This window comes from Oryzias latipes (assembly GCF_053564925.1).
Source record: "Oryzias latipes strain Hd-rR chromosome 1 unlocalized genomic scaffold, Olatipes_Hd-rR_3.1 chr1_Y".
Lineage (NCBI taxonomy): Eukaryota > Metazoa > Chordata > Actinopteri > Beloniformes > Adrianichthyidae > Oryzias > Oryzias latipes.
Genome location: NW_027616335.1, coordinates 8,017,116 through 8,030,296, shown reverse-complemented (window position 1 = coordinate 8,030,296; position 13,181 = coordinate 8,017,116). Strand labels below are relative to the sequence as shown.

At 38.2% G+C, this 13,181-nt stretch overlaps 3 long non-coding RNA genes across 3 annotated transcripts; all 3 read right to left on the bottom strand.

Annotated features, from left to right (window-relative positions):
* Positions 1 to 2,649: 2,649 nt before the first annotated feature.
* Positions 2,650 to 3,372, bottom strand: LOC144990431 (uncharacterized). The gene is made up of 4 exons (XR_013654425.1): positions 3,304 to 3,372; positions 3,125 to 3,191; positions 2,981 to 3,031; positions 2,650 to 2,878 (listed from the first exon to the last, which is right to left on the bottom strand). It is a non-coding gene; the product is annotated as an uncharacterized LOC144990431 (long non-coding RNA).
* Positions 3,373 to 6,949: 3,577 nt separating this feature from the next.
* Positions 6,950 to 7,611, bottom strand: LOC144990437 (uncharacterized). The gene is made up of 4 exons (XR_013654429.1): positions 7,541 to 7,611; positions 7,378 to 7,444; positions 7,197 to 7,262; positions 6,950 to 7,089 (listed from the first exon to the last, which is right to left on the bottom strand). It is a non-coding gene; the product is annotated as an uncharacterized LOC144990437 (long non-coding RNA).
* A 1,791-nt stretch (positions 7,612 to 9,402) lies between these two features.
* Positions 9,403 to 10,349, bottom strand: LOC105354187 (uncharacterized). The gene is made up of 4 exons (XR_908861.4): positions 10,159 to 10,349; positions 9,990 to 10,056; positions 9,782 to 9,841; positions 9,403 to 9,713 (listed from the first exon to the last, which is right to left on the bottom strand). It is a non-coding gene; the product is annotated as an uncharacterized LOC105354187 (long non-coding RNA).
* Between the last annotated feature and the right edge of the window lie 2,832 nt (positions 10,350 to 13,181).

Genomic DNA, 13,181 nt, shown 5'->3' with positions numbered 1-13,181 from the left:
GGGAAGAAGCAAGCTTATATAATCCCACCCCTACTGAGTTCATTCATTTGATAGTTTTACAGTGTTTTAAATCCGGTTGTAGATAGATTCTCTTGAAGTAACAAAATCCGGTACCTAGAAATGATTGATGATCTTCAGAAAACATTCATTCATGACTTCAGTAAACAGTAACGGTACCGATATGTAATAATAATTGATTATCATTAGAACACATGATAACATTAAACCAGAAAATTATTGCTACACATTGCAGATCAAGTAAACAAAATCAATAGCTTATGGATTGTAATTTAAACATTTCAGTAATCATTATTGCACATTACAATGTAAAACCCATTGGTTGTAATTAAACCAACCATTAACAGGACAACATGACAGTTTCATTTTAGCTGGGCAAAGCAACAAAATAAGAAAAGGATCACATACTTATTTGATCAACCCCCACCCCCAAACACTCTCATCACTGCACACCACCCCCATCCACAGCCGTACCATCTCTGCCCCACACCTCCACCCCCCTTTGCCTCACTTCTGATCAGGTGAGGAGGGAACTGAGGCGACTCAAGACCAGGAAAGCTGCAGGTCCAGACGGCATCGGACCTGGACTGCTCAGGGACTGTGCTGACCAGCTCTGTGAGGTGGTCACTTACATCTTCAACCTGAGCCTGAGTCTGGAGACGGTCCCAGCCCTGTGAAAGACCTCCTGTGTGGTTCCGGTTCCTAAGATGGCGCACGCTAAGGAGCCAAACCATTACAGACCAGTAGCCCTGACCTCCCACCTGATGAAGACCATGGAGAGACTCATCCTCAGCCACCTTCGCTCAGTGGTCAGCACCGCAACGGACCCACTGCAGTCTGCCTACAGGCCGAACATCGGGGTGGATGACGCTGTCATCTACCTGCTGCACCGGGCGTTGATCCATCTGGAGGACACCGGAACCGCTGTGAGGGTCATGTTCTTTGACTTCTCCAGCACCTTCAACACCATACGGCCAGCTCTGCTAAGAGAGAAGCTGGAAGGGGCTGGAGTGGACGGACGACTGACTGCATGGACGACCGACTACCTCACCAACAGACCACAGTATGTGAGGCTACACAACTGTGTGTCGGAGGTGGTGGTTTCCAGCACTGGTGCTCCTCAGGGGACGGTGCTCTCACCGTTCCTCTTCACCCTTCATACCTCGGACTTTACCTACAACACCGGCAGTTGTCACCTCCAGAAGTTCTCTGACGACTCGGCCATTGTTGGCTGTGTGTCGGGGGGGAACGAGGTGGAGTACAGGTCAGTCATCAAGGACTGACCTGTACTCTGACTGACCTGTGTGAGCGTAATCACCTGTGCTTGAACACCAGTAAAACAAAGGAGATGGTGATTGATTTCCGGAGGAGAACACCACAATTCACACCGATGAGCATCCAGGGCTCGGACATTGAGGTAGTGGACAGTTTTAAGTACCTGGGTGTTCACCTCAACAAGAAACTGGAGTGGACTCAAAACACCGATGCCCTGTATTAGAAGGGCCAAAGTCGCCTCCACCGTCTGAGGAGACTGAGGTCCTTTGGAGTGTGCAGGCCTCTCTTAAGGACATTTTATGACTCTGTGGTGGCCTCTGTTATCCACTACGCCGTGGCCTGTTGGGGAGCAGGCAGCACAGACCGAGACAGGAAGAGACTTAACAAGCTGGTCAGGAGGGTCAGTTTTGTCCTGGGCTGCCCACTGGACTTTGTGGAGGAAGTGGGTGAAAGGAGGATGTTGGCCAAGTTAACATCCATCATGGACAACACCTCTCACCCACTACATCAGACAGTGGAGGCACTGAACAGCTCTTTCAGTGGCAGACTGTTACACCCCCCATGCAGGAAGGAACGGTTCCGCAGGTCATTCATCCCAACAGCTGTGAGATTGTACAATGTCACAGTTTAAATATGCATGTAAAAACCGGTAATCATACATCCTTAGCTCATCTGTATATTCTGTGTTTTTACTTTTTTATTTAATTTTATTATTAGGCATAACATATGTTATGTCGTAATAGTGTACATAAGCTCTTACTTACTTTTTCTATTTTTGCACATTTTTGTATTTGTATACTTGCACATTTTGGAACACCCCTCACTTTTGCACATTGCTGTCACTTTTCTCTGCTTTTTGGAACTGCTGTGACAATTAAATTTCCCCAATGTGGGATCAATAAAGAATATCTTATCTTATCTTATCTTACTACTGACTATAGAGTGTGGTGTAATGGCCCCTCACAACAGAACTCAAACAGGTCAACCCCCGTTTGGGTGCATGTTCTATAAATCTTTGATTATTAAATCTTATGGTCTACTAAAGCCAATGCAGAAGATAAATCCAAATATTGCATATTTTCCTCCTTTGGTAACCTATATATGTCATTGAAAACTCTGTCAAGATGAAAGATAGTTTAGGGCATCTTTGTATCATTCAAATCTTTGTTTTAGTATAGCTGCAAACCACTTTGAGTTGGTTTCTGGTTTTATTAGTAGGAGATCAAATTATTTAGTCTATATACATTACATTTATTCATATGGGTATATGTAAAAGACATTTAAGGTGAACAAAACCAAAGGCTTCTGAGAAATACAGAGATATGATGAGGATTTGAAAAGAAAGAAAAGCAGTTGTTTTCATTTTCATTTGCTGCATTTATTTAAATCTGTAAAGACATGAAGGCTGTTTCACTCAGTCAAGACAGCAACAAATCAAAAACATTGAAGTAGACATGTTTTCTTAATCACTTGTTGATGTATGCTTCCATCCCAGACTTTATCTTCCAGCAATAAGTCGCTGTATGACGAGAGCAAGTATTTGAGTCAGAGTGGAGGTTGAAGCTGTTGTTGCAGTCGTTGTGGCCTTAAAGCAATCAGAAAAACGTCGATCCAAGTAAACCTTCAGGACTTTGTTAGAGCAAGGGTTGCAGTTTTGGACTAATTTATCAGATTTGAAAACACTCACCTCATTTGAGTTGGAGTTTGAGCTCGACCGAGCAACTCTCTGATGCTCCATCTGTTGAAAATTCAAAGTTTTTAGGGTCTATCCTACTCTGCATACCAAATCATAGCGTCCAGACATGTGACGATGTGAAACATTCTCACTTACAGGTTGAGCCAGAGTGAGGCTCAAGAGGCATCCAAGGACAAGTGCAAACTTCAGCATGGTTTCACACCTGGAAACAAACATCGAGACTTTATCAACAGATCAAAAATGTTAAGTTCAATAATAATAAAAACATCACTGCAGCATCACAAAATATACTGAAACCAATCAATTGTGATTACTGTTGTGTCTTTGCTTCCTCAGCAGAAGATCTGGAACGTTGTGATGCTTCTCTGACTGCTGACCTTCTCTTTTATATGAACAGAAAAACTGAGGTGTTGTGAAACTGCATTCTCTGGTAAATTCTGTGTAAAAAAACACTGATTGCTGATGGAAGCTGCACAGGATTATGGGGATTTGTACGTGCATGTAAACACACTGAAAAACAATGGTGTTGTCAATGATTTTAAACATATAGCTCAGTCACAAGTTACTGAGCAATATATCTTTGTTGTAATAACAGAATTTAATGTATGTCACAATAGGTTGAGCCTTAACTTATTTAGAAATATGTTGTTATATACTTTATAGTTTTTGAGGAAAAATAAGTCTAAGAAAACAACATCAACATTCTACCCTCAGTCAAGAAATTAAAATAAACAATTGAATAAGAGATTTTAGGCAAATGTTCTGCTTTAAATTGCAAATCATTTGATAAAATATAGTGAAAAGCATCCAAATAAATTAACTCAAAACTGGCTTTTCCACCATCAAACACCCTGTGAAACATTTTTGTCAGACTGTGAGAGGATCCTATTATTAAAAAACCCACACATGCAACAGGAGGAGATGCAAACTCCACTCACAAAGAAAACCATTAGTAAAGAGGAGAAACCTCTGTGCCAGCCTGGATGTAAATTCTAATTAGTAACATTGTAACGTAATAACTGTTTATAGTTTAATATTATGAGTGGATTTCTACTTTAGCATCTATTCATATTTATCTGGTTTTATTGCAGCTTTAGAGAACCAACTCTTCTGAAAAAAGAAGGAATATTATATTTAGGATGTTGCTGCATAAAGTGAGTCAAGAAAAAGTTGAGTACGGTAATATAATTTTTACAAAAAATAGGGGAAAAAATTACAATTATGTAAAAACAAAACACAGATAGTTAACATTTATCAGTTTTTCTTTCAATAAATATGTGTAAAAATGTGTGTTATAAAGTTTATTTTAAATTGGTTAAATGGTAAGTTTTTTGGGGGCAAAATACAACAATTCACTTTTTAAATTAATTTCTGTATTTAGGAATTTCCCTGATATATTAGCGAGAAAAAAATTAACATCACCACAGAAAATACTGAAATAATGTCAAGTCCTTGTAGATTCAGAAAAAGATCAGAGAATAACCTGTGATGTTGCTCAGAATCTTGACCTTTTGTTTTTAACCTTTGGAGGAGAAAACTTGTTGAGAAACTGCATTTACTTGGAAATCTTTTTTTACAAGAGTACTTGTGATTAAAGACAAAAACTGCACAGGATTATAGGATTTACCACCACAATCAAAAACAATTGATTTTGAAATAAAGAAAGAGGAATGAGTAATAATTGTGGTAATTCTGGAGAGAGTCTGTACTGTATTTTTGACACAATTAAAATAATTTGAACAATTTTAATCTGTCTAAATGAGAAGTCAGCATTGTTTTTTTCTCTATTTTTGTGATGTAGTTTCTCAATATACCGGAGTTGATCACATCTGGATTCTTAGGACACATCACTCCTGTGATTTTAATGACTGCATTTAATGATGGGGTTTGTCAGGTGGCTTGAGCAATGCAACATGCAATACTTGTCAGACAATGTTGGCCAGAAAGCTCAGCAAGTAAAACACTGGTACTCCACAAAGGGATTATTGTAGAGGCATATACATGGTGGACCTTTTCAAAACTTCAGCTGTAGAAAAATTCAGTGTGAACAAGGACCAATAAACCGGCTCAGATTACACACTGGTTTAAATTTGACTCCTTTATTCGCCCTCTGATCGGAAGATTGCAGGTTCGATTCCTGCCTTGCCCACCCATGTGTCAAAGTGCCCTTGGGTAAGACACTGAACCCCACTTGTCTCTGGTGGTTATAGGTTGGCACCACTGTTAGGCAGTGGAGCTGCCATCAGGTTGTGAATGTGTGTGTGAATGGGTGAATGAATGGGACTGTGACTGCTTTGGGCCTTTGAGGAAGGTAGAAAAGCGCTATGCACATATACGCTGTTTACTTTAACCATTTTTTAGCCTGTCCATGTACTTCAGAATAGATAGAGTTACACTTTTTAAAATGTTTAATGGGTCTTTCTTCTTACTTATCAGATCTTTTTTTACATCCTTAAGGATGCTTTTACAGTTACTGATGTTGAGATAAAATTTCATGGCGCAGCATTTTTGTCTTGTTTTCTTTACTACAACAGCCTGCAGAAGATCGTCAGAGCTGCTTGTCTTTTCTATGCCTTTCAAATTAACTTAAAAATAAACATTTTTATTAGACATTTTGCATATAGCTTTTTATTATTTAAACTGTATTTTTTGTCTTTATTTGTTTAAATGTCATGCGTTTTAATTTTCTATTCCTGTTTTATTTTTCTTCCTGTCATCTTCCAGTGTGTCCTTCAGTCAAAGCATCTGCTTCCACGAGGTTTACATTGTTTCATCGCTGCCATTAATTGAACGAGCGCAAAGAAAACTGAGCGAGTGTATTCAGGAACAGAGTGAGCGAACCTTACAACCGCGTAAGTGCAATTCTAACCGAGCGACCCCGCATTTTACAACTGCATCGTTGCAATCTTAACTGAGCGGTGATCCTCGCTGGGCTTGCATGCATGCGTTAGCAGGTGTTTTGGTCACTTCTTTGGATGCAACTCTGCATTCTTTCTCCTCCAAATGTGACGAGTAGAGTTCTTACCAAAAAGTTCTTCTTTGGTTTCATCTGACCAAAGGACATTCTCCTAATCCTGTTCTGGATCAACCAAATGCTCTCTTTAGACGGGCCTACACATGTTCTTGCTTTAGCAAGGGGACACGTCTGGCACTTCAGGATTTGAGCCCGTGGTGGCGTAGGGTGTTACTGGTTGGTCTGCTCTCTGTAGATCATTCCCTGGGTCCCCCCATGTGGTTCTGGGATTTTTGCTCACTGTTCTTGTGATCATTTTGACCCCACGGGGTGAGATCTTGCAGGGGGCCCCGGATCAAGGGAGATTATCAGTGGTCTTGTATGTCTTCCATTTCCTAATAATTGCTCTTCCCAGTCTTCCCTGTCTTCCCAGCCCTGTGCAGGTCAGTTACTTTTGTCCTTAGACAGCTCTCTGGTCTCGGCCATTGTGGAGTTTGGAGTGTCACTGTTTGAGGTTGTGGACAGGTGTCTTTTAGATAGATAACCAGTTCAAACAGGTGCCATTACGACAGGTAACTACTGAAGGACAGAGTATTCTCTTACAGAAGTTTTAGGTCTGTGAGCCAGAAATATTGCTTGTTTGTAGGTGACCAAATACGTATTTTCCATAATTTACATATACATATGATGAGAATTACAGGTTCCTCTCATCTTTTTAAGTGGGAGAACTTGCACAGTTGGTGGCTGACTAAATACTGTTTTGTCCCACTGTAAATGTTGTTAAAAAAAACAGTTGTTAAAAACTGGCAGAATGACCCATTAAAGTAAAAAAAAAGACAAGACAGTTCAGTTTGCTGTTTAACATTTATTATAGTTGTGAGATTTTGAAGACAGCTATAATATCAGATTGATGTTCATTCTGAGCAACAACAAAAAATATTTGTCTCACAGGATTCTCACAAGAGCAAATCTTAGGAGAAGCAATGTCAACAATTCATTGAAAGGCAATTTTCCATGTCAGACTTTATCTTGCTCTGTTGAGAAGTTGCTGGATGAGCAGAATCAGCTGGCTCAGTGATGGTGTAGTTGTTGCTCCTGCAACAGTTGTTGCTCCTGCAACAGTTGTTGTTGCAGTAGTGGTGGTTGCCTTGATAAAATCACAAACATTGAAGTTAAACATTAAAACAGACGACTCTCACAGGACTTTGTTACAGGATGTCATTTAAAAGTTTACTCAGAACAGAAAACACTCACCTCATGTGAGTTCGACCCAGAGTGATGATGCCCATGTTTGGAACGAGCAAATCTCTGATGCTCCATCTGTAGAAACATCAAGAAAACAATGTAATTATCTGTCTATTGTCATGAAAAATCCTTTGTTTTATCATAAATTTTAGCTTCTTTCCATGAAACAGTTTGAAACAATCAGACTTACAGGTTGAGCCAGAGTGAGACTCAGGAGGCATCCAAGCACCAGAGCTAACTTCAGCATGATTTCCCTCCTGGAAACAAAGGTCAAATCTTTATCATCAGGTTAAATAAAGTCAGTTAATCACTGCTGCAGCAACATCACACAGAAAATACTAAAATGTAGTTACAGTCAAGTCTTTGCAGCTTCAGCAGAGGATCAGGAAAGTTCTTGTGATGCTGTTCTGGATGTTCATGTTTTCTTTTATACCTTCCCTGGATCAGATATGTTGAGAAAGTGTACTCTTTAAGACATCTTTACCTAGAAAGAGGAGTGACTGAGGATTGTGGACACAAGTTGCACAAGTTTTTAAGGATTTGTTGCACCAACAATTAAGATCTTATTTGTAAAATCTTACAGATGGATTATCTTCAGTCACTAATGGCTCACACCTTTCCTCAATAATAATATGCTGATGTAGAAGCATGATAATTTAGAAAACCTCAGTTTTAGGATTGTGTATTATATTTTCAAGGAATAATAAAATATTTCTGTCTTAAATAATGCCAAGAATTTATCCCTTTATGGAGGAATTTTCTTAACAGGTAGAATTTCCTCTCACATTTGGTGTCTATAAAACATTACATTTAACATAACCCACCGTTTTTACAAAGACAACATTTGGTTCAAATAGTCACATATTTAAATGTGACTATTTTTCTTGCAAATTTTGGAATCTAAAAGTAGCACTAAGACACATGAATTGAGTTTCTTAATCATTGTAATTTCACCTAAATCCTTAGTACAAAGTAAGGATTTTCAGGACAAAGGTAATTGAAGAAATTATAGATCTGTAAACTTTACTAAACTGCAGTTCTAAGGCCTCTTAATGATGGGGTTGTTCAGGTGTGCTTGAGTAAAGGCAACGTGCAATAGTTGTCAGACGATGTTGGTCAGAAAGCTCTGCAAGTAAAACACTGGAACTAAATAAATGGATTATTGCAGAGAGATATACATGTTTGAACTTTTCAAAACTTTACCTGTGGCCAAATTCAGTGTGAACAAGGACCAATAAACAGACTCAGATTACACACTGATTTATATTTGATTCCTTTATTTGGTCTCTGATCAGAAGATTGCAGGTTCGTTTTCCACCCTTCCTGCCGATGTGTCGGAGCATCCTTGAGCAAAACATTGAACCCCATCCTGTGGGAAATTCCTTTATTTATTAGCATTAAGCTACTAGACTTTGGCTTTTGCTGCTGTTTTGCGTTGGATCACTGGAAAAGGAAAGGCATAAAAGATCAATCTCTACTTTTATGGATCGATTACTGATTTAAATTTATATTGATTCAGATCAATTAATCGATTTTATCAACCCAGCCGTAGTTGTTGGTTCTTGCAGACGCCTGTTTCTAAAGCAGACCACTGTCAATTTTTATACAGTAACATCCAACTACTACAATGTGCTTCACAATGTTTTAACATTGACGTCAGACTAAACTGTGCAATATTACATCCGGTTTATATAGGTTTATATAGACCAGCAAAACTGACTACAGAGCGCTATTTAACACTAATCTACGTGAATGGTACATGTTGGTTCTAAATATGTTTGGAGAGTTTTGGTTTCTGTTGGTTTTATTGCTTTTTATTTTTTGCTTGTAAAGCAATCAAAATTGTTTTTTTGCAAAAATTTTAAGTTTTGTCAATACAGAGAAATTGGATCATTGCACATTAAACAGTCAATGATGAAAAAGCATTTTCAATATGACTACACCACTCATAAAAATATAACAAGAGGAAAAATGACTAGCAAAATATAATAATCAATGGACCTCAGTGGAGGTTTGAAAATGTTTTTTTTCAGTATTTTATTAAATACGTGTTCATGGTTTCAGAAAAATAAATAAAAAAATAAAGGTTTATTATAGTAAAAGTTTTAAGAATAGAAATAATGTTTGATTGTATTATAAAAAAACATTTTTTCATTATTCAGTGTATCAAAAATATTTTAGTTTTTGAAGACTCCAATAATTCAAGAAAAAAATATTTTTGCAAGAAAACCTTGATTTTAATTTGTCTTCACAAATTCTGAACAATACAGATCAAGTGCTAAACAATGTCAACAATTCATTATAAGATGATTTTCTATCACTCCTTGATCTCTCGCTCCATGTCACTTTTTTGCATTTTTAAGAAGTTGCTGAAGGAGTAGTAGTAGTCGGTGGTGTGGTTGTTGCAGCTGCAGTGGTAGTAGTTGCAGCTGCAGTGGTAGTAGTTGCAGCTGCAGTGGTAGTAGTTGCAGCTGCAGTGGTAGTACTTGCAGCTGCAGTGGTAGTACTTGTTGCAGAGGTGGTTGCCTTAAAGAAAAAAGTCAATCAAGAAGCTGAAGACCCTGCATGACTTGTCTATGTTAGAAAGTACCAACCTCATGTGAACTCGACCCAGAGTGGTGTTTGTGTTTGGAATGATGAGAAGGATGATGACCCTGTGAAATGTAAAAAAAGAAAATTTAATAAGTGATGTGTTCATCTGCATTTACTCAAAGTACATGTTTTTTTTTTGGAAAAAGTAAAAGAGACTGGTGTTTATCCTGGTCTACAAAGAACAAATGAAGGTGAAACAATCCCACTCACAGATTTAGCCAGAGTAAGGCTCAGGAGGCATCCAAGCACAAGTGCTATCTTCAGCATGGTTTCCTTCCTGGAAAAAAAAGGAAATGTTTTGTTCACAAATACTATTAGTTGAGTTAAAATGAGATTCATAGTAACACATGCTAAAACCCAGTAAGAACAATGTATTTACAGTTGACTCTTAGCAGGTTCAACAGTAGATCAAGAAGGTAGTTGTGATGCTGCTCTGAACGTTCACTGTCTCTTTTATACTTTTGCAGATGCAACAATGTTGAGAAACTTCTTTCATTGGGAAAGATTTTCCTTGAAAAGGAAGTGACTAATGTAATTGGACAGAAGCTAGACATGATTGCAAAAGCTTTTGACTTAATTAAAACACTTTAAAAATGAGAAATCTGTTGTCAATCCATTTTTATGGAAATGATTTATTATGTAGCTTATCAATATATTATACCAGAGATTCTCATCATTGGTCCTTCAAACCCACCACTGTTAATGTGATTTTTCATGCTACAAAATTTACTTGGTTTTAAAGACTGCTGTCATAAGGTCGCGACAGTTCAATAATGGGCTAAAAATGGTTTGTTTGAGCAAGGCAGTGTAGAAAACATGTTGTTATGATTTGCTTGTTTTGTTGCTCAGTTTTTCTTCTCTTGGGTTTCTGTACAGGCGGGCTGTGACTCCACCCATTTTCCTGTGAAGCAGTCACAGCTGCCTGCACTTTGCTTATCAGCCACATTGACCGGGTTCCGGAACCGGAACCCGGTTCCGGGTTACAGCAGCAGGACGCGTGGCGTGCCTCTCTGCGATTACAACTATCTTCAAATTACTTAAAAAGTTGATTTTTCTCCAAAAAAGAGAGCTGACCATGCCCCCGAAGAAACCCCAGGAATATGAAGAACTCAAAAAGTCTCTTGACATTATTCAAGAAACGCTGAAAAGTTTTATGGATCAAGTGTCGGCTAAGCTAACACCGCTCTGGGATATGATGGAAGAGTTCCGAAGATTTCGGGCTCAAAACGAGCAGCGAGAAAACCAGGTCGGGATTCTGGAGAAAAGACTGGACGATGTGGAACAGCAAGTAAGGATGAATAATGTCATTCTCACTGGATTACCGATCAAGCCTCAAGCCAGCACTGCTAATGCTAGCGCTAGCGTAGCTGGCAGTGCTAATACGGAGGTCAGTGGAGAGTCTCTGGAACAGCAAATACATTCATTTCTAACATCTAAAGGGATTTCCCTGGATCTCAATACCATCGAGACCTGCCACCTGCTCCCCAGGAGAAAGGAGACGGATAAACCAGCGATCCTCATCAGGTTTGTGAATCACAAACACAAGCTAGCTCTGATGAATCTACGCAAAAACCTCAGAGGATCTACTGTTTATCTGAACGACCATCTGACTAGAAGGAATGCTGAAATCTCAAAACATGCACGGCTTCTCAGGAAGCAGAACCAGATTGAGAACACTTGGGTTAAAGGCTGCAGGATTTATGTCAAACCACTCGGTCCAGAGGACCGGACCAAGGTTCTGGTCGTGAACACCATGAAGGACTTTGAGAAGTGCTTGATTACGGTTGTCTGAAACAACGTGGAGTAATAAACCAAAGAGCCAAATAATTTCAAGAAATATGACACCTGGAATCATCACTTTCTCTGTATGTCTGACGTAACCTGAATAACAGCAGAGTTCTGACCTGCAGACAACTTGACCTCAACTTTCACCGCAGCTGATATCAGCTGAAGAAGGATATGGACCTGAATCTAATGTCTGCAGTCATAACATCGAAGAGAACTATAAACTCTGTTTTGAACCCAGGAGATCAGCTGTTATCAGTAAAAGAAGAAATACCAACCTTGGATAATCGACAGTTATGGACCCTTTTTATTTTTCCCCAACAGCATTACTTTATTATAAAAAAATTAAAAAATAAAAATAAAAATATATAAAAAGAGTAAAACAAATGATTAATCACTTTTGAAAATTGTTAAATTGATTGACTTTTGATGATATTACTTCACTAGCTCCTAAAATTGATAAATTGATTCAAAAATCTTTCCTAATGTAGCATAACTTTGCACATGTTTTTAACTTTTGATACTTGATGAAATTTTGTTATGACAACTCCTGAAACAGTGTTGTGTCTATTTTACTGGTATAGTATTATTTTTTAAAGCATATGAATGATTTTTAAAAGTAACATAATTTGTATATATTTCAGATGCTGCATTTGCCATGTTAATTTCTAAAATAGTTATTTTTGACGTAGTACTTAAGTAATTCATCTTTGGCATGTGCCTTATTGATACCTTATGATTCTTAATTCTGTCTGATAAAACCTAGGAACCAGATATTGATAAATCATGTAATAAAATGGTTATAGTATAACGGGGTGGAATTATATAAGTTCGCTTCCTTCCACTCCCTTTCAAGCAATATTTATTAATTATGTCTAATTATCCTAAGTTTGATTAGTTACTGTATGAATGTATAACTGATGTTTATATTGCTTTTGTGTATAACTTCTATTTGATTGCTTGAAATAAACCATTTCAAATCAAATCAAAAATCAAATCAAATTTCATGAACTGTCCCTGAGCCTTCGATATTGGCTTGTTTTGTGAGATATCCAGTTTGCTGTGGTTATGGTCTTATTTTTTGTAAATAAATCCATGGGGATTTTGCTACATCTTTGTGTGTAGTTCTTATGTGCATCAGGGTTCTAACCTGCTTGCCTGACTGTAACACGTGTGGGATTGTGTGGCTCAGAAAAAAGGGCAGAGTGTCCCTTAAGAAGAGAAGATTGTCAAATAAAAACAGCATTTCCCATTTTAAGCTGCTGCAACATTCAGCTGCACAAAAGCATACAAGACCAAGTTTGAGTTGATTCTCTTGGTTCCCTGTACGCTTCAGGTATGCTTTTAACACTTTTTTTTTAGTAAATCCTTGAGTTTTTGAGCAAAAGCTTTTAACAGTCCCTGGAGTTAAGTCAAAAACACATGGTCAGGCATTTTCATAATGTTTTCCTCTGCATTTAGTAATGAGACGCCCAAAGCGCTGTCAATAATGTCAATGTGTTAAATATTCATTCACTCCTCATAACCCAGGCATGGCTGCCAGTTTGCACCTACGGTCCCTCTGATCATCAATGGGACATTTATGCACATTCACAGACCAGTATAGCTACAATGGAG